This window comes from Macrotis lagotis, chromosome 1 (assembly GCF_037893015.1).
Source record: "Macrotis lagotis isolate mMagLag1 chromosome 1, bilby.v1.9.chrom.fasta, whole genome shotgun sequence".
Lineage (NCBI taxonomy): Eukaryota > Metazoa > Chordata > Mammalia > Peramelemorphia > Peramelidae > Macrotis > Macrotis lagotis.
The window spans coordinates 733,854,250-733,878,697 of record NC_133658.1 but is presented as its reverse complement, the minus strand read 5'-3'; the positions used below and the strand labels follow the sequence as shown (position 1 = coordinate 733,878,697).

Here is a 24,448-nt window from a genome sequence, read left to right as displayed (position 1 = left end):
CCATACTCAGTAAACTTCAAGTGTCAATCTCAAGTTTCCTACTTGAGAAAAGCTTTATTTAGTATAACTTGTTTAGCTCTACCCTCTTCTCTCCCCAAACAATAAATTTGATGCCCAGAAGTGTAAATATCATAGTTTCAGCATGTTAATATTTTTATTGCCCCTTTCCCTAAAGATGATACTCAGAAAAAGATCTCTTGTCCCTTTCTTGTCTACCGTAATTTCAAATAAGTATATTTCTCAATGGAAACATCCTCTTAGATCTGTAGCTGATCTTAGCACCTTCAAGCATCACTACAATCTTTGCTGTGATTTTGGTTATATGTGGGGAAGTTGTCTTTGTTTGACTGCCAGAATGCCTTTCCCATTCTGCATCCAGGAAGTCCTTTACCCTTTTCTTGTACAACATCACTGTGTGGGGCTGGTACTTGCTGCTCTTCTTTGGGATAGCATTGGTAGCCCAGAGCAACTCAATTAGAAAAGCATTATGCTGCAGTGTTTTCTTTTCAAACGTTGTGAGTTAGAAAATAATGTAAAGTCATTATCTTTTTTATGAAGGAGAAAAATAAGCCGCAAAGAGCTAACTGTGACAAAGCTGAAACTAGACTCCAGGAGTTTTTCTCTTGGTCCTGTGTGAAACAGTAACAAGAATGCTGAACTCATTGTACCCATAACCTAAGTAGTCATTTCTCCCCTCTATACCTTGGTTACTTCATGTAGAAAATGAGTTGGACTAAATGGTTTCTAATGTCTTTTCAAGTCCCCCCGCCTCTCTCTCTCTCTCTCTCTCTCTCTCTCTCTCTCTCTCTCTCTATATATATATATATATATATATATCACATAAACTACATCTATCAGCAGATATTGGTTTATGTGGATATGCATGCATATATATAAATATAATGCACACACACTCCCATATGAATAATATATTCTTGAATCTTGAATCTTCCATCCTACAGCATTAACTGTAGACCTGTTTATCTGTCTTATTGAGCCTTCAGGGTGTTGCTATCATCTTTATATTGAGACACAATCTGCTTCAGAGTCATTTGTACCCATTGACTCTAGGTTTACCTTTTGAAGCTACGCAGATTAGTCTGTTCTACTAACCTGTTCTATCTGCCTAATAGCAGGCTGTCAAATATTTTTGATTGCGCTCATATCTTCTCCCCATAGGTTTTGTTACTTTACCAGTTTCTTTTATCCTTCATTATATGAGGAACAACAACCCTCTTAAAAAGTGAAACCCAGAGCTGGACCCTCTAGATATGATATGGTCAGTAGAAAGTGTGATGAGACTATAGCATCTCTTTCCTTAGACAACGTACTTCTTTTAATGCAAATCTAGTATTGAATAAGCTTTTGTGGCAACCACACAATGCTGTTGGTTTTTATTGAGCTTGCAATCAACTTAATCCCTTAGGTCTTTTTCATATGAAGTGATATTAAGCCACAGCTCCCCTGGCTTGTAATTGTGTAGTTAATTTGTTTGAACCTAAGTGAAGGAATTTATATACATCCCATATAAGCATCCCTTGCTAATTTCAACCCATCTCCTAGCTTATTAAGATATATTTTTGAATCCTGATTGTAGCATTCAGCATATTATCACTAGCTCCCCCCAGCTTTGTTCTATTTTTAAATTTGATAAGTATGTTTTCTGTTTCTACAAACTGTGTAACAATGGTTAACCTTAGTGACTGATCAACATATTATTTTCCCCCCTTTGTAAAAAATTAATCATCAACAAATAAGAGCATTTAAATATACAGAAAGAACTGAGGATTATTTTTGAAACTGAAAATTTTTATTATTTTGGGGTATATTAAATTTAATGTGCTAGTAAAAATTGTCCTGAACTTCCTTCTGCTCTCTCACTTTAAATAATTTATTGATGCTCTTTTATTTCTTTTCTTCTTTTTCTGCCTCACATTGCTACTTACCAACTCTTCTTTCTTTCTATTCTTTTCCTCCCCATTCCTTGATGATGATATTTGTCTTTCATTCTTGAAAAAGACCATGACAACAGGGAAGTGAAGCCCATGCCATGCTTGTGAATTGAATTTGAGTGAGGAGGGCACTACTCTCAATTTCTCTTCCAGAGTCATCTGAGTTCAGTGGTCAGATATGAATTAGGATGACTAGAGATAGTCCTAGATGTGAAACAATCAGGGTTAAGTGATGCTGTGGTCATTTCATCAGGAAAGTTTGAAATTCTTCTATTTCATTGAATATCCATATTTTTCCCTAAAAGAGTATTGTTCAGTTTTTGTTAGGTAGTTGATACCCAGGTGTAATCCAAGCTCATTTGCCTTCTGGAATATTATATTCTAAGTCCTACAAGCCCTTAAGAAACTGCTAAATTTTGTGCTGTCCTGACTGTAGTTCTACGATATTTGAATTGTTTCTTTCTGGTTGCTTGTATTGTTTTCTCCTTGACTTGGAAATTCTGAAATTTGACTATAATATTCCTGACAATTTTCATTTTGGGATCTCTTTCAGGAGATGATTGGTGGAATTCCCTCAATTTCTATTATACCCTCTGCTTCTAGGATATCAGGGCAGTTTTACTAGAGAATTTCTTGAAAAATGAAGTCTAGACTCTTTCATCATGATCTTCATAATTTTTAAATTATCTTTTCTGGACCTGTTTTCCGGGTCATTTGTTTTTCCAATGAGATATTTTAAATTTTTCTTCTAGTTTTTTATTCTTTTGGGTTTGCTTTATTGTTTCTTGATTTCTCACAATGTCATGCACTTTCCTTAGCTCCATTTAAAATTTTAAGGAATTGTTGACCATCTGGTCAATTATACTTTTTTAAAACATTCTTCTTCTTGTTGTCCTTTTGAACTGTTTTTTTTTTTCCAATTCACTCAAGCTGGTTTTTAAGATGCTATATTCTTTAATTTTTTTTGTACCTCCCTCACTAAACTGACTTGGTTTTCATGATTTTCCCTTGTCACTCTCCTTTCCCTCCCTATTTTTCCTCTACCTTCCTTACTTGATTTTAAAAAAACTTTTTTTTTCAGCTCTTCCATTGCCTAAGATCAATTCATATTTATTTTTGGAGGCTTTGAATTCAGAAGTTTTGATTTTGTTATGTTCTGAGTGTGTATTTAGATTCCCCCATAGGACCAAAGTAATTATCTTATGGTCAGATTTTTTTCTTGTTGTTTGCTCATTTCCCTAGCTTACAACTTGATTTTAATTCTTTGTCAAGGTGGGGTTCTGTTTCGAAGGTGGAGGACATACTTTCCCAAGTTTTTGAGGGTTTTTGAAACTGTTTTCAACAATACCCTTCAGGGACCTGCAAATTCTCAATTTCTCCAAGATATTATGAGAAGCACTGACTGCTCTCCTAGTCTATGCTATGGTCTGTGGATGATCATAAGCATTTCTTTCTGTCCTGGAACCATGAGAAGAGTCCCTGCTCTGCTGCAGTAAACTCTGTTGTGCTTCAGCTTCTCCTCCTGAGACTGGGGCTCCAGACTTCTATTTGGGCAAAGCCACAGAGTCCATCCTTTGGTAACACAAAAGGACCTCTGCAATCTCCCCCAACCCATTTACTGTCTGTTGGCTGAGAGTTCTGAAGCAGTTGTTGGGTGACTCCCCATGCTTGCTCCTGGTCCCCTGGGACCAGATTTGCACTGAGGCTTGCATTGGATGGGGCTCCCCTCTTACTATGGTGCAGTGGAGTTTCCTGCTGACCTTCCCCAATTGTCCTTGGCAATCCCTGGACTGAGAGGGCACCACCACCACTGCCATGGACCCAGGTGCCTTGAGGGCTGTTCCTGTATGACTAGAGTGGGTTTCCCTCTGGCATGGGTTTGCTTGCTGTGCTGCAGGTCCTTTCTAACCCCAAGGGCCCTTTCTAACTCTATGTAACAAACCCTTCCCTCAGATCTTCCAAGTTGTCTTGGACTGGAAAATTGTTTCACTCAGTCTTTTTGTGGGTTCTGCCACCTTAGAATTTGGTGAAAGTCATTATTTAAATGTATTTGAAATGGTTTTGGGGAGAGCTTGGTCATGTCTGCCTTTACTCTGCCATTTTGGATCCACCTCAATAGAAGTTCATTCTAGGACATTCCTGAAAGTAGTCTTCTAATTTGATTTCCAGTTGATGGAGAAAGTAATCTGATGGAGAAAGAAGATAATTCTATTTTGGGTTGGCTTTAATTGCTGAAAAAACTTGTCTTGAGATGTAATTTGTTCCTCTATAACTTGGCTATGGTTCCTAGTTCTGATGATAAATCTCTAAAGTCCTTTATTTTCTAGGTTAAATGTCTCTAGTTTCTTCAGTTGATCCATACTTTTGAGATCCAGATGAAGGCAACCAAGACAGTTATACTCTGCTTATCATTACCTTTACTAAACCAAATTTTTCCCAGAATTAACCAAATGTGTATTTCAAATATGATTTAATCAAAGCAGAGTACAGTTCCACTATCACTTCCTTCAATCTATATGCTATGCTTCTGTTAAATCAGTGAAAGATTACATTAGTTTCTTTACTGTTTGATTATCACTCTGGAAAATCATTGAGTTTGCAGTCCATTTGTCTTTGTGAACTCAGGAAAATCATGTAACTGCTATAGGATTTATGTGCAAAAAGTGGGAGTTGGATTAAATAGTCCTACCTATAATCCAGATATTTTGCTGAAATATGAATACAGCCTATAGTTTCTTGACCTTTTCTTTTCAGAGACAGGATTGGGAAATACTTTAGAAAAATTGAAGCTTTGATTTTTTTTTTTTTTTGATAATTGATTCTGTTGCATCTAAATAACTTAGATGTAGTAGATTCTCAGGATTTGACTATGTAAATTATTGCTGATGTCAGTTATTCAAAGGTCATCTCTGTAAAAGAAACTGCTGAAAATGATTCTTGGCAACATCATCTGTGTGTTTTTTCTTTTCTCTTATAAACATTTGGTGTTTTGAAAGGAAACATATTGTCCAGATTTTCAAAGTACTGCCAAAAAAATGGAAGGGGGAGTGCTTTATTTTTGAAACATATGCCTTCAGCAGAGTTCATTGTTTAGAAAACCTGAATTTACTGTCAGAATTGATTATGATATTATAAATGTATATATATATATATATATATGTATGATGTATATACACACATACACACATATATATGTATTAATACTTTCTACATCTTTATTGTACTTGGAAAAAATTACTGGTTCCTGGAGTTAAGGCATAATCACTTTGTAATAATTTCTTTTTTTCATTTTGAACATAAATACAAAAAGACAAAAAAATTTTCATTTGCACAGCACCAGTCAAAAAGAGAATTCAATATGAAAACATGAATTTCCATTTCACCTTATTTACTATTTTGAGAAACTATGTAATAAGTACTGCATATTATTTTCTAAGCAACTCTACTTTTCTGCATTTTTTCTTTGTTGTGCACTTTTTATTTTTTCTGCCTCTCTTTCCTATTTTTACAGATGAGCACCACTAGACACAGATATGTATATATGTATGTATGCATACATATGTATAAAAATATGTACATTTAAAATATGTGCTTCTATTTATCAGTTCATCTGAAGGTATATAGCATCTTTTCCCGTATGTCCTTTGTAGTTGATTTGAATATTTTTATTATTAGAAATAACTTAGTTGTTCACAGTTGTTCGTTGAACACTATTACTATACAAAATGTTCTATTGGTTCTGTACTTTGTAGTAATTGCAAAGATGAATTTAAAATTTTGAAGGTCAGTCTAAATCAAACCTCAGTTTGCATAATATTATAATTGGAATTGTGTTACTGATTGGAAAGCATATCATAAAGATACTAACCTTTGAGATAATGAAGGAAATGATGAGAAAAAATTGCTAATCATCTGTAGGTGAGTAGTATCATAAGAGTAAAACATTGTTTTCTCAAACACAAATCTTTCTCTTTCTGTTCATTCAAGCATTCATTCAATATTAAGTGTCTTCTGTGTGCAGAGCACAGAGGGTGTGGCAGATCCAGTCTCTGCCCTCAAGGATTATATAGTATGGAAAGACATTAAGAAACAAGTGCATTCACCTCTATACATAAAAGTACAGAGTAAGTATAATTTAGGCTTATGTGCACTGAGAGGGAAACGATTGTCACTGATCCAAGGACTTTTTGGAGATGACAAACTGACTTTATCAGCTAAAGACATTCCAAAAATAGCAAGCAACACAAAAGCAAAAACATGGTGGTAATAAAGAGTAGAGTATAGTGAATGTTTGGGGAAAAGAAAGTAGTTTAGTCTGGCCAGACTATAGAGTGTAGAAGGGAATAATAGATATGCTGACTGGTACCTGATTGTGAAGGGTCTTGAATGACAGACAGAGGAGTTTGAACCTTAATTTGGTAGGCATTCAGGAGATTTTTAAGTGGAGAAGTAATAAGAAAATAGCTCATTTCATAAAAGTTTATTTATAGAAGGATTATTCTGATACCATTAAGCAAACTTGATTATGGGAGTTGGATTAGAGAGATGAGGAGATTGGAAGAAGATATATTAGAAGGCTACTGCAGCAGACCAATTGGGTGGTAGTGTATACTCAGACATAGTGTTGGTAATGGAAATAGAGACAAAGGAATATGGGAAATAGAGACAAGGGAAAGATGTCATGGAGGTATAATTGACAGTATTTGGTAATTGATATCAAATATATCAAGTGAGGGAGAGGGATGAATATTCATGTAGTGATAGTGTAAAGATACTATGTTTAAACTTTTGATAGGATTTTTAAAAAACCTAAAAGATAATGAAACATTGGACCAAATTTTAGTAGGTGGGTTTAGTACACTTGTAAATAGTGGCATTCTCTGTCTAAATTTAAACTTTGATTAGTGCTCTGAAGAGGAACAAACAGTTGAACAGTTGAATTAGCTGATATAAATAGTAGCTGCTATGTCGTGAACATTATTGAAAGGAGAAAGATCATGGAAGGGAATTTGCAAGAGATTGGAGCATAAGCAAAAAATAACCTTAGAGTGTAATCAGAAAGATTCACACAACTTAATTAGCATTTATCAACCACTTAAAGAGTGCTTATACTGTATTAATCAGAAAAAGAAGGTACTTGGACCATTGGAATTGATAAGAAAAAAAATTGAACCTGATAATAGCATTTCTTCAAATTCCAGATGGAGTTGCATACATTTCTTATAAGATAAAACAGCAAAACTTTCTCTATAAAAGGGTTCCTCATTCAAAAACATCATTATTAACTAAGAAAGTAAAAGTACAGTTTCTGTGTAAAAACAACTTGAGATGAAATGGTATGTTAAAGGAGGCAATTATTTCCATAGCAACAATATTATGTATGAGAAATAAATTTCTGGGAGGCTAAAACAGTCTAAAATCTTAAAATTGGTCCTTGTAGGTGGCTGGGCTGAATAGCACTACTTAAGTATGTAAATATATCCAAAGTATGGAAACTGGAAGTCCAAAGTCATCAGAGGGCACCCTGAAGTTTGGAGTTGGAGAAAGCATTTGACAATTCTTAGTATTTTTATGAATAAAGTGGAGAAATTTGAGCTAGATACATCCAGCAGAATTTTAGGGCAGAGATGATGATGGTTTGTTTCATATCTCTACAACCTAGCAAGATGTTTGGTACACAGTAAACACTTAATAAAGGTTTATTGAATCGAATACATAATAGTAAAATTCTTTGAATTTGAGTCCCCCAAAGTAAGCATTCATAGATGTCCTTTGTAGAGTAAATTATCTAACAGGGTGATCAAGAGTTTTTTTGCATAGCTTTTTGTGGTGCAGTAGTTTTTATTTGTGATTTGAATGAAGGCTCAGATTTGTAAATGGCAAAGATCTAGGAAGAACAGCAACACTCTGGAGGATAATCAGCATCTTGAAGGGCCAGAAAGATGGACTGAATCCAATAAAATAAAATTGAAGAGGAATAAATGTAGAGTTATAAACTCTATTTAAAAAAATCAGTTGCATAAGCACAGGTTGCCAATTAGGCATAAACAAATTAATTTTTTTAAATAAAATCAAGAGATTGAAGAAATTTATTTTATCAAGTGCCATATCATACCATTGTGCTATCTTGAAATGTCATGATCTCAGGTTGTGTTAATTGTGGATTAATGTCTAGAGCTAGGGACATGGAAATTCTCTTGTACTTTTTGCATATCAGGGTATATCTAGAGAATTCAATTTAAGTTGCTGGAAGAAAAGAATGATAGATGTTTATTAACTTAGGAAAGATGAGAGAAAATGATAGAAGTTTTTAAGACTTGGAATGGTTGCCATTTGAAGCAAGGATTAGTCTTTATCTTCTGGATCACACAGAATAGAATAAGGAGTGATGAGCAGATGATGCAGAGAGAGGTTTGTTTTGGTTCAGCATTAAGAAAAATCTTATAATTCCACTAAAAGGGAAGAGTTGTTTTGTGGTGGGGAAGTGGGGTTCAGGAGGGAAAGTACTAGATTTCTTATCAATGGACATCTTCAGGATAAGGTTAGATGACAAACTGAAGATATAACATGGTGTTCCTGTTCAAGTGTGGACTATGTAACCTGTTTTCTTCCGAACTATAAGATTTTCATTTTATTTGTATAACAGAGAATGAAATGGGGGACAGGGAATGAGAGAGGAGAGAAGAGGAACAAAACTGCTTGGAGAATGGGAAGCCTATGAATGGAACTTCTTCTGAAGCAATTTGCTTATACAGGGTTTTAGAGCTAAAAAATTTAATGATATCAAATAAAGAGTTTAGTCAGAAAAAGTTAAGTCCTTCCTCTTGACATCTCCTCTAACCTCAGGGAGATGACATCTCTCAGATGAATTTGGGCATTACTTTCTCAAGGATAGGGGATGGGACCAACTTTTGTCTCTAACTGAGAAAGATATTCTTAATGTGCAATCTTTGTTCAATGACTAATGCTTTAAGATGTTTCTAGAAAAACTGAGTCATATGCATAATGCCATCGCTGTATTAATGAACTCCTAATATAATGAAGCTCATCAACTTCTCAGAGGAGTAGCAAAGGAGTTGGGCAGAGGTCATTTCATTATGCATCCAGAGATAGCAAGAAAGACACTCATGAAATTAATTGTTGCTTCTTGTCAACAATAAACATGATATAGTAGAAAGAGCTCAACTTAGAATGCTGAACTTGGCATCACTTGGTCAGAGTTCAAACCTTGACTTTGCTACTTACTGCCTTTGGAACCTCAGACAACTTGATTAATCTCTTTGAGCACCAATTTCCTCAACTGTAAAAAGAAAGTGTTGGAATGTTGAATTTTAAGATCCCTTCTCATAGTCAATTAATATCCTATTAAAGAAGATAAAAAAGTGGAGAAATTCTATTAAGAGTTCAACAAGGAGAACCTTCAAACTAAATCTATAATGCTTTGTTGCTTGGAGACTTCATTATGAAGATTTGCAGAAAATATATGTTGGAAAATACAATTCTGGATCAATATGTGCAAGACTAAAGATTTGCTACACTACTCAGAAACTTCATAACTGTTTATGATTAAAATTTTCCCCTTAGACTTGAAAATCTTTATTGTCATGGGCTTAAAAAAACATTTGATTCCATAGAACAAAATGGAATCTTTTAGAAATTATTCTTAAAGTGGCTACAATTCATGTTTAGCACCTCTGACAGATGGGACTATGGGCATAATTTAATTTGATAATCTGCTGAATAACCACATAAAATAAGACATAAGACAGGAAGACATACATGCAAGTGAAGGATCCCACTTTTGTCATAGAAGATATCTGCCCAAAGTTCAAATAGGATTTCCCTGTCACTTCAGTATTTTTCAAAATGTTCTTGGTTGAGGGTGATACAGCTCCAGAACAGTGCAAAACAATCACTAATCATTTGAAAGAAATCAGTATAACAATGCTTACTTGAGGAAAGAACTGAAACAGGTAAAAAAATCACTCATTGACTCATGAGTTGGATGAATGAATTGGACTAGATGACTCAAAGATTGTTCTACCTCCAAGGTCCTTTGATATCATCACATGTGACCGAATAGACAAATGTTGTTAGTTAATTGAATAGGAGGAAGAGATTGGTCCATATCATATATGAAAATTATTTAAAGCACTATGCAAATTCTCAACTATATTTCAGATATAATCACTTCTTATTCACTTCTAGGAAATGTGAGTGCATTGTCTGTCTGTAGCACAAAGCATTCATACTCTATCTATACGTCCATACACATGCATATCTACATATACAAATGTGTGTACACTCATAAATAACTCAAGATGCAGATAGACAATTCCAAACTACTTGCTTACTGCAAATCCCTATCTCATTAACACCTACATTATTTCCCAATAATACCATGTAGTTGTTAATGCTGGAATACCATGATCTTAGAGCAACCAAATTAAAAGTAGCCCAAAGCACAATAGAGAGATGAATGGTAGTTGTAAGTCAACTATAGCATATATATATATATATATATATATATATATATATATATTCATCTAACCTGTACATTTTACTAAATTTTTACTAAAATGATTATATCAAAGAACTGGAAAATAAGGGAGCTAAGTTGTATAGTAAGAATGGGAACAACAGATAGCTCAAGTATAATGTTTGATGCCTTTGAGAAGTGAAATAAGAGAAGAATATTTTCCTTTGTTGGGTGGATCTTCTTTGGAGTTTCACATGAAGATATAAATAAGATTTGCCCAGGTATGATAAAATGCACAGGGGACATGTTCTGTGTCAGTGGAAGGATGAAATCACAGGTCCTTAGAAATAGTTTGGTACCAAGTGGTTCTTAAACTGCTACCATCTTAGTTCAGGTCCTCTCCATCTCTTGACCGGATAACTGTAATTAGCATCCCTAACTGGTTTGCCCACATCCAATCTCTTCCCTTTTCAGTTCATCCTTTTCACAGCTGACAAAGTAATCTTAGTGCAGAGGTCTGATGAAAGGATCTCCCTTGCTTAAAAAAAACTTTAGTGGTTCTGTTGTAGATGATAAAGCACAATTTTCTTAGCCTGACATTTAAGACACTTCACAATCTTGCTGCAGCCTACCTTTCCAGCCTCATATCACATTCAGCTCTTTTATGCACATTATAAAATGGATGATTATCTGTTTTCCTATTTGGACATACCATCTCCCACCTCTCTGCATTTACCTTAGGGTATACCTCATATCTCAAATATGCCTTGTTACCTTTGAATTCAGTCTTGTTTCTTCAAGTCTTTGTTCAGATGCCACTTTTTGCCCAAAGCCTTTCCCACTCACTCCCTGATATCTGAAAGTGTGCTCTTCTTTCTCAGAAGTTTCTTTTTTCTTTTTAAAAAAATTAAAAATTTATGTACATATTATTAAAATATCCACTGTGCCACCGAGCTGCCCCTAAACTGTTTTTTTTTTAGATTTTGCAAGGCAATGGGGTTAAGTGGCTTGCCCAAGGCCACATGACTAGGTAATTATTAAGTGTCTGAGGTCGGATTTGAACTCAGGTACTCCTGACTCCAAGGCTTTATCCACTGCGCCACCTAGCCGCCCCCTAAACTGGTTTTTAATGTGTTGTTTTCTTCAGCATTTTTTTTTTTTTGGATAGCCTTGACTAATCTGCTGACTTGGTTTTCATGTTTTTCCTGCATCTTTCTCATTTCTCTTCCCAATTTTTCCACTACCTCCCTTACTTGAGTTTCAAAATCTTGTTTGAGCCTGAGCCCAACTGCTATATTTCTTGGAGTCTTTAGATGCAGAAGCCTGGACTTTGTCATTTTCTGAGTGTGTATTTTGATCTTCTATGGGTCCCAAGTAATTGTCTATGGTTAGGTTCCTTTTTTTTTCTGTTTACTCATTTCCCTAGCCTGTGACCTGGTTTTGGGATGCTTTTTGAACTTTTGAGTATTATTGGGGCAACCCTACAAGGACCTTAGTTCCTTCAAGGTCTTATGGGAGGCTCTGACTGCTCTCCTGCCTGTGCTCTGGTCTGTGTATGACCACAAGTCCTCCCCTCTGCCCTGGGGCTATGAGGAGGGTCCCTGCACTATAGCAATGGGGAGCCCCAGACTGTGATCAGAGTCTGGATATGGACCAAGTCCCAGAGTCCTGTCCTAGGGATAGAGGAGAGACTCCGACAGTCTCCCCCCCCCCCCACTCCCTTACCTTCTGTGGTCTGAGTGCTCAGGGAGCAGCTGTTGGGTGGCTCTTGCTGGGTGGCTCTGTGGGCCCACTTCTGTTTCCTGGAATCTGGGCTGTGCTGTGGACCGTGAGGGTCATGCTGGCCTGGGTTTCATATTTGCTCTACCAGAGATTTCCCTGCTGATCTTCCAAGTTGTGCTTGGTCTGCGTTGGCAAGTCAGGAAACTGCTTCTGCCAGGAGTCAGGGCTCCCAGGGACCCAGGATCCCTGCAGGCTATTCCCAGAAGGCTGGAGCTTCTTACTCTTGCATACTGCCATCTCCTCCAACTATGTGGAACAGAGCCTTCCCAAATTTTCCAGGTTACATTGGGCTGGAGAGTTGCCTCACTGGATCTTTCTGTGGGTTCTGTCTCTTGAAAATTTAGTCAATCATAATTTTAAGCTTTTTGAAATATTTTGGAGAGAGCTCCTAAGAAAGGCTGTTCTCCTGCTTCTACCTTGGTTCTGCCTAGATCTCTCAGAATTTTCTAAGGATCTTTGATCTATTCTCTTCTTTTTGCTCCCTTTGTATTCTACCTGGTAGCCTGTTATTTTTGACAAATTCACCCTAGTAAAATATAAACTTCTTAAGGGCAAGGACACTGTCATTAAAAATGTTATATTCATCACCTAGTATGGTCCTTTGCACATAGCTTTTGCCTAATAAGTATGTATTGAATTGAATTTATCAATTTTTCTTTTGAAATATCTTGAAATAATAGTTTATACATATTATATTATACACATATATGTATATATTTGTATATATGCAAATATGTATATATATATATATATACACACACATATATATATATATATGTATATATATAGTGAAATTCTCATCCCATAGTGTAGGGGGGCATAGACAATCTCTTCAAATCCTGGCTACACCACTTATTTAGTTTGTCTGGCATTGAATTTGTTAGGTACCCCTTTCTGCCTTGGTTTTCTCATCTTTGGAACTCAAATTACATTATCAGTACTATACGGTTCTTACATCATAGGGTTATCAGTATTAACTGAGAGAATGCTTATAAAGAATTTTGCATACCTCTACATAAATGTCAAAGGGGTAAAGTGTGGTATGATGAAAAGAGCATATTAGGAGAGACTTGGGTACCATATTTTTTATAGCTTTGTGATTCCAAGTATTCTCCTTTGTAAAATGGATAATGATAATTGTACTACTAGCTCACATTTATATTTACTAATATTTCATTGAAAATCCTTTGCATCTTGAAGAATTATATTGGCCTAAATCTTGTAGATTTCATTTTTTGTCTTATCTTTACCTATAAACCTATAAATACAGGGAAGCATGCTATCTTTTTGTTTATAAAGAATCTAGGTCATATAGGAATTATTTGTTTTTTGAAAGTAGGTATGAAAGACTCTGTCCTTCTACTTCTGGTACCCTTTTCATGTTGACTTATTAATATAATTGATCTATCTGGGACTCAGTTAATTTAGGTTTTTATTTTTATTTATTTATTTTTCGTTTTACCTGTTTGGTAGTACATTCTTATAATGACCCAATAATTTTGATTGTTTTGGTCCCCTTGCTCCACAAATTGGTTCCTTTAAGGCTTTCTATTTGTTTCTAAGGAGTGAGAGGGAGGGGATGAAGGAAGAAACATTATATTAAAGATGACTATATAGCTCATATATACTGGATGTTCCTAGAAAGTCCTGTGTTTAGTAGAAGAAAGTAGAATTTTTTTTTGTAAAAGGCTATTGCCAGACCCTGTGTCCTGTTATTTTGGGTTTAGAAAATATCGTGGCTACTTGTCTCCAAAAATTCAATAGATATCCTGATTCAAAGAAAGAGACTGTGTTAATAGAGGCCAGTTATGTATTTTATGAAGGTTAGATAAAGGGAGAAAAACATTGTACCTCAGAAAGGAAAGATGAGAAAGGTAGAGAAGTTGGAGATCTTCCCGTTCCCAAGATGTCTCCCCAGACTTGACTTCCAGGAACAACCTGTCTCCTGGGACAGCAGTGCCATGCACTAGCATGGGCAGACACCTACCAGGTCGTATCAGGACATCAGAACTGCTGGAGAAGGACTGAGATACCAAGTCACATGTTCAGCATCGATTTCGCCAGAAAATACTCAGGTGTTGTATGCCGTCGCCACGCACCTTCCAGATAGGGACTAAGAAGGAGCCAGAAATTTGGTCAGAATTACTGCCCTTACTGAGTAAGGTGATATTAGTGTTTCTCTCATCTTGTCTGGGGGGAGCCTCATAGAATTGTAACTTCTTATTGGATTTCTTGATCATTATTCAGAATGGTGTCGGGTTTTTAGGGCTTTGCTGGAGTAGATATATGGGAGCTGGATGATTTACTTTCTATTCAGGGAGCCATGTTGCCTAGAAAAGTTCTCTTGGATAATGTAATAGAACTGTGATTTAAGTTTAGAGCTGGAAGGAATTATAGAGGTCATCTAGCTCACCCCTCTTCTTTACAGTTAAGGAGACTGAGACAGGGAAGTTAGGTTACTTTCTCAAGATCACATTGGTAGTAAAAGATAGAGACAGAATTTAAATTTAGTGATTTGTACCTTGCCATCTCCCTAGTTTCCATTGGCAAATTTCAACTTTTTTTTTTTTAACATTTTCTTTTTTTTTTTTTTTTTTTTGCAAGGCAATAGGGTTAAATGGCTTGGCCAAGGCCACATGTCTAGGTAATTATTAAGTGTCTGAGGCCGGATTTGAACTCAGATACTCTCAACTCCAGGGCTGGTGCTCTATCCACTGCCACCTAGCCGCCCCAAATCTCAACTTTTTAAAGCCTCAATATATTTATCTTTATAATGGGGATGACCATACTTATTTCACTCACATCATTGGATTGCTGTGAGGAAAATGCTTTGTAAGCTTTAAAGCATTGTAAAAATATGAGTTGCTGTTATTTACTGAACTCTGTGTTCAGCAGGTAAGATCCTGGGGTTGCTTGTTGAGCCTTGAAACTAGAAAGTGATAAAATTTAGACTGGCAGCATTTTATCATTTAAAGGAGGGAACAGTGATGAGACATAATTTTGAAATTTCTTCTGAGTGTTTTTTTTTTTTTTGATTTGTGTAAAGATAGTACCTTATCATTCCTAGGCTACATAGGGATTGTCTGGCTTAAATCAGTTACAATAGCTTTTCAGATTGGCCTTTGGTTTTTATAGTTTGGAATAATTTTTTGCATAGTTTGTTTCTCATAGATTTGTCTTATTTTTTTTTTTGACTAACTTTGGGTTATACCTGAGATTCATCTTTGAGAGTTGGAGTTGCTATAATGATCCACAGAACTACATTGGCTATATCTCTGTGTTATTTTCCCTAGTAGAAAATAATCTTCTGAGGGGTCCCACTTATTTTTGTTTTGGTATTTTCAATACCTAATATGGTATTTAGCATATAGTAGGTACATAATACATATTTAATTGAATTCTGTGCAGTTTGCCATTTTTACTTTTTTGTTTACATATTTTCTCATAACCAGTTCTCTATTGATATCTCTTTCTATTGGTGAGTCATTCTAGGATGTCGACTTTATGATTTAATTTTTCAGTTATTATTAGAGATTGGAAAATTAGGGAAAAGGTATTTCTATTAGAACTTGACAAAATTTTGTCAAAAGTTTACTTAGGGACCTTATTTACTTAAAAACCAAAACAAAACAGTTCCATAATTCATTTGTAGTGTTTGAAAAATTATTTTCAGGGGCTAAAAACTGGGTGTAATTTGACCCTCTTGAGAAAGTTTTCTGTTCATACAATTTGCAGTGTGCTCTACAGATTTAAAGACATCTTCATTCTAAATGTTCATGTGTACTGCTTTTGTGCCTGACCTGTGGTAGAGTCTGATCAACCATAGCTGAACACACTCCTTGACTCCAATGTACTGATGAAATTTTGGTTCTCTTGGAAAATAAAGAATAACAACAACCATTCAACCATTTGTGGAAGAGGTCATGTGAAGTTAGGGAAAAAAGTTGTTTATTTATAATATGAATTTCTGATATCTGTTCCTGGAATGTCCTCTGCTATAATTTCTATTTATTTTTTGAAAATTTTTATAATAATTTTGCAAAACTTTCTTTTTTTATGACTTTTGGACATGTATAGGAGTATTTAATCTTAGAAACAATATAATATTGTGATACAGTAATTTTTAGTCCTATTTAAAAACTTTTATTTCTGGGGGCAGCTAGGTGGCATAGTGAATAGAGTACTGGTCTGGAGTCAGGAAGATGACAGTTCAAATCCAGTCTCAGATACTTAATACTTGCTAGCTGTGTGACCTTGAGCAAGTCATTTAACCCCCAATGTCTTACCAAAAAACCCCCACTTTTTTTCCTGGTTTTAAATTATTTAAAAATAAAAAAAAACTACTTAAAAAAGCAATGCTTCAGGTAAAGATGTAATAGGCCCATGATTATAGATGACACAAACTCAGGAGGAATAGCTAGTGTCATAAATGAGTGAATTTAATTCAGAATTTATTTTCAAAAACATTATTATAGGGCTAAAATAAACAAGATAAACTTTCTAGTTTGATTACTTCTCAGAACCACAATACTCTTCATTTGATTATGTCCTTTACTCAAGCAGATTAGAGTTCTACAACTAGATAGATGGCCCAGTAAAGTGGTGGATCTTGAGTCAAGAAGACTTGCGTCCAAATCCAGTGTTAGTCACTTAATAGCTAGTTGTGTGATCCTGAAAAAATCATTTAACTTCTTTCTGCAATAATTTCTTTTTAAAATTTTTTTTTATTTATTTAAGGTAATGGGATTAAGTGACTTACGCTAAGTCAAACAGTTAGGCATTTATTGTGTGTGAGAGACCGAATATGAACTCAAGTTCTTCTGACTCCAGGGACAGTGCTCTATCCACTGTGCCACCTAGCTGCCTGCATTAACTTCTTTATCTGTAAAGTGAAGATAACAACAGTATGCCCCCCCCCCAGGGTTGTTGTGAGGATAAATAAAATGGGATAATATTTTAAAAGTGTTTTGCAAACATTAAAGCACCATATAAGTGCTAGCTCTTATTACCTCTACTAATACTGCTGCTGCTGCCCTCATGTCTTAGCAGATAATTTGCTGGAGTCAAACAACTTGTCACTCAGTGACCAACCAGCTTATGAGCATTTTCGGACTTTGTTATTGGAGGACCTACTTAATTCCACTTTGACAGAAATTTGAAGACTTTCCAGTAATATGTGCTAGGGCCTATTCAATGCCAGTAAAATTTTGGAAAATCAGGGTCCTTTCTAGATCACCTTGAAGGGTCAGGGTAGGACCCTAATGGGAAAAGATAAAGTTTAGTGGGTATAAATGTCATTTGAATGATTTATTTTAGTTTCTTGCTCTAAAATCCCTTTCTAGATTCACCTTTCTACAATACTTTAAATTTTTAAAAGTGTCTTCCACTCAACAACTCTTGTGACAGTGGTCATTTACATTATTTCCTCTTTTTTGAAGAGGAGGGTATTTAGTCATTTTTAATTGTTCAGTTGTTTTAGTCACCCCCAACTCTTCATGACTTCATTTAGGATATACTTGGCAAAGATACTGGAGTGGTTTACTATTTCCTTCTCCAGCTCATTTTACAGATGAGGGAACTAAAGCAAACAGGGTTAAGTGACTTGCCAAGGGTCACATAGCTAGTAAATTTTTCAGGCTATATTTGAACTCAGGTCTTCTTGACTCAAGGACTGCCACTCTATCCAGTTCACCAACCTGCTGCCCAAGATATTACATAGAAAGGTAATATGACTTAGTTGTGGGTTCACAGCTAGGTGATGGTATTTTTTCTTATTTTCAATCAATTTCTCTTTCCATTTTATCACAGTGATGCTTGCAAATATAATGTCCAAAGATCTATCTCTCAAAGATGAAACCTTTCTGATGAGATGCTTAATGGATGAAATGCAAAATAGGAAGTCAATTGCCTTTCAATTACTTAAATACAAACCACTTAAAGATTGAATTAGAAATCATTTTAACCCATAATAACCCTATAAATTTAAATAATGTACAAAAAGCAGAAATGTTCAAGTAATTATATTCTAAAAATGTAGAATCTGAATCTCTACTCTTGATTTTTATACCTTTATCTAGCTATAGACATTTCCCAAAGTAATATTTTGTAACTCAGCTAGTCTGCCAACTGACTCTGCTATTCAAATATGATGAAAAATGTGAGATTAAAAAAAACTTGTTTTCTCCCCATTGTGTTATTTTTGTTGATTGTAATGATTCATCTTTAGATGATTTTTTCTTCTTTTTCATAATTGACCCAGAGAGAATGAAAGAAGAGAATGAAGTAAGACTTGGCCAGAATGGATGGAAAAGGGAAATTCTAGAATGAAACTAAAACCATCAATACTATTTGACTGAAGAGATATGTATCATCAGAAATCATTCCATTGGTTCCCTGATAAAAATTAACAAATACCTTCTTTTTCTGATTGGGGAAAAGATATTACTAGTATTTTAGCTCTATCAGAGCCAGGTCTGCTGCATTGACCCTTGATGGACACCTTGAGAAGTTACTCTCTAATTCCACTCACTTGAAACCTCATTGACTGTGTTAGGATCTTATTAGGAATTTGTGACTAGAGCCTCGGTTCCATTTAGCCACCTAGTACCACTTTTTACAAAGGGACATTTACTTTGAAGAAGTAACAAGAACAAATGTGCAGACAATTTTGCTCTCACCACCTCTCTCCCTCTCAAACACCTCTAAGGCATCCGGGACAGTAGGCTCAAAACTTGGCTCATTTATTACATAACAGTGATGCTGCCATGTTCACATCCAAATATTTCATGACTGCTGGATGAGTTATTTGCCTTAGCTTCTGCTTTTCTAGTATCCTGAAGTTCATTCCTTGCACCTTGGGACATCAGTTTTGGGCTTGGCTGTAAGCTTCCCATTTGGGATGATGGGATGTTGAGGAGAGTCATCAAGCTCCACACCCTTCATCCAGAAGGAATAAAGAACAAATGCAACATCCAAAGACTAGGACCCATTTTTTTGGAAAGACATAGCAGTTTAAGGGGGGGGAGAAGACTCTAGAGCTTCTCCTTTTAGAGGATAGTTGAATCTCACCAGATGCCAGAGGTAAAGGATTCATACCACTAAGATCAGAGCATTCAAGAGGACTGAGACAGGAAGGTAATAGAGAAAGCTAAGCTATCCATTCAAAAGACTTTACCTTCAGCTTAGTCACTGGAACCAGTTACTGAATATTTATGGATCCTCCATAGTTTCCAGAGCATTTCTAGTACATATCATTGCTATTACATAGCATTGCTGCTCCCCAGAATCCTTCACCTAGGTTGGTTACATCATCCAAATGAGCTGATGGCAAGTGCCAGAGCCCCATTATACTAATATCATATGACAAGAGGGAAATACATTGATCCTGGTTTTATGAAATAGATGTAAATATGTAAAATTTATTTCATTTACTTTTCTCTGTATTGCTGTTTAATAGTCATACTGGATGAAATTTTGACCAATGTACCCATAAACCTTGAGTTTATGATTTGACCATATAAACCACAGGAAATCATTTTAGGTGTTCAGGGGGATTTAGCTTTGATAATTTGAATAACTTATTAAATTCATTTTTCAACCTGGCATTATAGAATATTTCTTTTATGCCAACTAGAATGATAATTAAATTGCTAAGATAATGAACCTTGAATCAAATAACATTTGTCATTACAGAGAAATATGAGGGAAAACATATGACATGAGGAATAACTAAGTCATTTAAAAATATAACAAATAGGGGATAGAGAATTACCTTGAATTTGTCCTTAAAATTGGGTTTTCTTATTTTACTTGATCAATCAGCATGGGAGCTTTGACCTGTTCTATTTCTAACCTGGACCATTTTGCTCCTCCTTAGGCAATCTGGTTGAGTCAACAAGCATTTATTAATCGTTAACTTTGTGTCAGGCACTATGCTAAGTGCTGGGAATACTAATACAAGAAGGGGAAAAAATATCCATACCTTCAAGGAATTTACTATCTACAGAGGAAAGACAACATAGAAAAGGAAGTTAGGGACAGTGAGTAGGACTGTGAGGGTCCCCTACATTTCCAGAGGGAGAGTTGAGTGCCACCTGGAAATGAATTGTCACCAGAGACTTGGGCATTCTGCTTAAAAAAGTTTCTTGGAGTAGCCAACCAAATATAGGGAGAAGCTACAGTGGTGGATACATTTAGTGTGTGAAATTCAGGGCCATTGGAAACTTCCTGGGTGGAGAGACTTATGGGGTATTATGAAGAATGACCAGGACCAGAATCTAGAATCTAATCTTACAGCTTAGAGACATAGCAAAACCCATTGATTCAGGAAACCTAGCTTCATGGGATATGTTGGCAAACAATAAAGTACAACAGAAATAAAATATCACTCTTTAAAAAACCACCAAACCACTATCATGATTAAGATGATATCTGATGGGGGCGGCTAGGTGGTGCAGTGGATAAAGCACTGGCCCTGGAGTCAGGAGTACCTGGGTTCAAATCCAGTCTCAGACACATGATAATGACCTAGCTGTGTGGCCTTGGGAAAGTCACTTAACCCCTTGCAAAAACCTAAAAAAAAGATGATATCTCATGAAAAGGACACAAAATACGGAACTTTCTATTTTTTTTTGTTCTCCTTAAACCCTGGAGTGGTATTAAATTAGATGTTTCTTGGTCTGGAACTCCTCAGATTCAGCCCATGTCTCCACAAATAAAATTAAAACCAAACTGGTATCTGAGTTGTTTCTACTACTGTTGTCAATAGATGATACCATATTAGAACCCTGCAGGTGAGTCAGAAACTGCCTACCCTTAATGGACCAACCCAATCCAGCCCTCTACTCCCTCTTTTCTCCAACTCCAGTCTCTGTATCCAAGCCATGGATGAGCAGCAATATTGAACTCGGGCAGACCCTGATCCAGGGAAAGGAGAAGAGATAGAATCATACTCCTACAATCTTACCATATTAATACCAAATTGAATATGTCTGCCAGATTAGCATAGCCACTGCATCTTAGAACTCTTGAGCTCAAGAGATCCAACCAGACTTTGTACTAATTGAGATTACATCATTCTCAGTCAAATATATTTTTTAAGAAATGTGATAATATACATTATTTAATTTATGAAGTGAAGTAGATTTCTGATACACACAGATTTTGAAAGACCATGTAAAAAAAGTTGGAAATAGAGATATGTGATGAAGAAAGAATACAAACAAGTGAATCTGGACTTGGAAGAATAGTGTCAGGAAGGCCAAAGCTCAGAATGAACTGAGGACTGAGATAAATATTAAAGACCACAAAAGGACTATTAAAGCAAGAAGAAAGATGGGGCAACCCCAGCTGCTTAGACCAGATGTACCATGATAGAAATCACAAAGAGAAGTCAGAACTCTTAGGGTTCCATTTTGTTTTGTTTTCTCAAAGTTAATTGTCTTTAGATTTGAAAGTGTAGAACCAGTATGACAAAGAGGAAATTTAAGGCCCAAAATAAGTAGGGAGATTAGGGAAAAAGTAAGTCTTGATTTGATGAAATGATACTCAAAAGTATTATGTGTATGTAGAAAGGAACTAGGGAAAATAGATGTGGTACTGAAATACTCAAAGGCAGAGATTCTAATTTTCAATTAAAAGAAGATTTTTTTGGAAATCACCTCATTAATTTTGATAGCCATCACAAGTAAAATTATAGGACAAATTGTTAAACTGATGGTATACGATCATTTAGAAAGGAAATAATCACTTGGAAGTAATGTTGGTTCACCAAGAATAACTGCCTGTAACTCAACCTTGGTGTCATATTTGATTTTTTACTCTTTTTCTTTCCCTCTGTATCCAATGTGTTATGAAGTCTTTTTTAATTCTACCTTTGTAATATGTAGCAACAAACAAGTTGTTCACTCAGAGAAGCCCTTGACTGTGGGCTTACTCCCATGTTTTTCAGCATATTTTCTGTCATGTTATCAAATGCCTTCACTGAGGATGAACCCAGCATTAAGGTCAACTACTGCCTGATGTCAAATTCTTCAACTTGAAAAGGCTACAAGTCAAGACCGAAGTGGAGGGAATGTTGGTGCATGATCTTCTCTGTTTGTAGATGATTGTGATCTCAATGCAGTCTCTGAAGCTGAGATGCAATGAGATATGGATCGATTCCCTGCTCCTTCTGTTAATTTTGGACCAGCAATTAGCACCCCAAAAAACCACAGGTGCTCCATCAGCCAGCCCCACACCACCCATATGTGGAACCATTGCATATAGCAAATGGAGAAGTTTGAAAACTGTGAATAAGTTCATTTATCTTGGCAGAATACTTTCCAGGTATATATACATTGTTAATAAAGTTGATACATACATTGCCAGAGCTAGCTCAGTGTTTGGGAGGCTTAAAAGGAAAGTGTGAGAGAGAAAAATGTATTAGATTACTTATCAAACTGAAGATCTTACAGAGTCATTGTGCTGACTTCAGTGTTGTATACCTATGAAATCTTAACAGTCTTATCAGTGCCATGCCAAGAAACTGAATTTCTTCCATTTGAATTGTCTTAGATTCTGAAGATTTCTGGAAAGATAAGTACCAAATACTGAGATCCTTTCTTGAACAAAACTGTCAAGCATTCAAACTTTACTACAGAGAGCACAACCCCACTCAGTTCTCCTTAATGCTTGTTCCTTCCCTCTGAATTTATCTGCAGTTTAATGTAGGCAAATATGAATATATCTTCTTTTGCACATAGCTGTTTGTATATTGTCTTTCCCACTAAACTATGAGCTTCTTGAGAGCAAAGACTATTTTTTAACTTTTATTCTTTTCTTCAGTGTTTAGCACAGTCCTAATATGGAAGAAATAAGTATTTGTAAGTATTTTTTGTAAGTATTTGTTGCCTTGCTGTCTAAATTTTTTGGGATGGCAGGGTTATAGGATTTTTATGAAAAAGATGGAGAAATATTAGTTTGATAATACTCTACTTGAGTGATTTCCTGACTGGTTTAAAAAATTCCCAAGGAAGGTTGATGGATTGATCAATGCCAATTTAGAATTGTGTTAATTGTTTTTATTTTCTATTTTCATTTTATGTGTCTTAGGTAGCATACTTAAGGGGATCAATGTAGTTGGAAATGAAAAATGATGTTGACCATGGAATTGGATTCCAAAAAGGCATTAAATTATTCACTTAATTTAAAAAAATAAATTTTAATAGGGATAAATATACACACACACACACACACACACTCAGGTTATAAGATCCTAGGGTTATGGTTATGTAATAGTTAATTGAACACATTTAGGGATTGTAATTTACTGCAAATTACATATTAAAATAGTATGATATAGTAGTCAAGAAAAACTAATGTGGTCTCTAGCCAAATAAAAGTGCAATGTACTGAATGAAGTAGGTGCTAATGCTACCCTGTGCTGGTAGGACTGTGTCTATATCATTTTGTTCGGTTGAAGATGCTACCATAAAACACCTGAAATTGTCCTTTTTGCCTTTTGCTTTCTATTTTGAAGTGATTATTTTTCAGTTTTGTCCAACTCTTATGTGACGACCCCAGTGGGATTTTCTTGGTAAAGAAAATGGAATGGTTTTCTATTTCCTTTTTCAGCTCATTTTATAGATCAGGAAACTGAGGTCAACAAAGTTAAATGACTTATCTAGGGTCACATAGTTTTCAAGTGTCTGAGATCAGATTTGAACTCAGATCTTCCTGATTACAGGCCTGGGGCTCTCTCTATCCACTGCACTATTTAGCTGCCCTTTCATAGTCATCTTTTCTTAATTCCCCCAGACCCAACGTTGAACCCTTCCTTGTAACAAGGGAAATAGTAAGCAAAGTCAGTCAGCATAGCAGCCATGTTTACATGTGACTATATATATAGTGTATTTTTGCACATGTATAGCTTTTACTTGTCTGATGATTGTAAGTTTTTGCTACTTATCAGTTTTGAAATTGTTTAATATAATTTAATAAAGTTAGACTTTATTGTTCTTATATGTATTGTATATATTATTTTTGGCTCTATTTTTTCATTTTACATTACAAAATTTTTTCTGCACTTCTCTTAAGTCTCCATATTGATTTTCTTTCCTATAGAATGATAATGTTATATAGGAAACTTACAGGATTTTCTTTCAATCACTGAACTCCTCAGGATGTGTGTTTGTGTGTGTGTGTGTGTGTGTGTGTGTGTGTGTGTGTGTGTGTGTGTTTGTGTGTGTGTGTGTGT

At 35.5% G+C, this 24,448-nt stretch overlaps 1 protein-coding gene and 1 long non-coding RNA gene across 3 annotated transcripts in view; both read left to right on the top strand.

The window, feature by feature from the left end:
• Nucleotides 1-24,448, top strand: part of WASF3 (WASP family member 3) — a 194,511-nt gene that overhangs the window by 27,228 nt on the left and 142,835 nt on the right. The gene's annotated exons all lie outside the window — the stretch shown is intronic.
• The window catches only part of LOC141507966 (uncharacterized), a 42,521-nt gene extending 18,073 nt beyond the window's left edge, over nucleotides 1-24,448 (top strand). The window contains exon 2 of the long non-coding RNA XR_012474310.1: nucleotides 1-24,448. This exon is cut by the window's left edge and continues 13,630 nt beyond it. This is a non-coding gene — a long non-coding RNA (uncharacterized LOC141507966).